The sequence below is a fragment of the Triticum aestivum genome, chromosome 4A, assembly GCF_018294505.1.
Source record: "Triticum aestivum cultivar Chinese Spring chromosome 4A, IWGSC CS RefSeq v2.1, whole genome shotgun sequence".
NCBI classification, from domain to species: Eukaryota; Viridiplantae; Streptophyta; class Magnoliopsida; order Poales; family Poaceae; genus Triticum; species Triticum aestivum.
This window is the reverse complement of record NC_057803.1, coordinates 604173596-604174714: the sequence shown is the minus strand read 5'-3', so window position 1 is coordinate 604174714 and position 1119 is coordinate 604173596.

The window sequence follows — 1119 nt, the reverse complement described above, 5'->3', positions numbered from 1 at the left end:
CCCCCCCCCAGTGCCCCCGTCCCGCCTAACCCTGTAGCGTTTGACCACGGGATCTACCCCTTTGACTTTGCACGGACGGGCTTTGACCAGTGGATCTCCCCACCCGGTTGTGTTAGGTCAGCCCATAGGAACACATTGGAGCAACATCCGGGGAAGACCCACAGCAAGATCCCCTCCGTGTAGACCCCACGCGTCCGTTTCCCCCCTCCAGGTGCCGGCGGCAGCGCCGTTCGTGAGGGGGGCACACCCCGGACACGCATGCCGGGCGTTTGCAACCGCGTAAACACTTCCAGACTTGTGAGAGGCCGCCGGCGCAAGATTTGGCGGCATGCTAGCCCCCGGAGGCCGCCGGCCACAGCCGTAGACGCGCGAAGGGCAATCCGCGTAGAGGGAATTTTTCAGATACTTCTCCATCACCAAAAATTATGAAAAAATACCATCGTTCCTATAGCAAATGTGCCCACGTCGTGCAAAAAAAATCATGATTTTATCACGCTCCGAGTATTTAGTAATATTGACGCCGCATCGTTACCGCAGAACGTCTACTACCGTGTCATCGCCGTCCATGAGGGGGGCCACGCCCCGGAGACGCGTCCCGCCTCTTCGGACATGCCACCACACCACCCCGCATGTATGAGGGCCCGGTGCGACGCTCCGGTGGCATTGCTACCCCCCCCCCAGTGCCCTCGTCCCGCCTAACCCTGTAGCGTTTGACCACGGGATCTACCCCTTTGACTTTGCACGGACGGGCTTTGACCAGTGGACCTCCCCACCCGGTTGTATTAGGTCAACCCATAGGAACACTTTGGAGCAACATCCGGGGCAGACCCACAGCAAGATCCCCTCCGTGTAGACCCCACGCGTCCGTTTCCCCCCTCCAGGAGCCGGCGGCAGCGCCGTCCGTGAGGGGGGCACACCCCGGAAACGTGTGCCGGGCGTTTGCAACCACGACAACACTTCCAGACTTGTGAGAGGACGCCAGTGCAAGATTTGGCGGCATGCTAGCCCCCGGAGGCCGCCGGCCACAGCCGTAGACGCGCGAAGGGCAATCCGCGTGGAGGGAATTTTTCGGATACTTCTCCATCACCAAAAATTATGAAAAAATACCATCGTTACTAT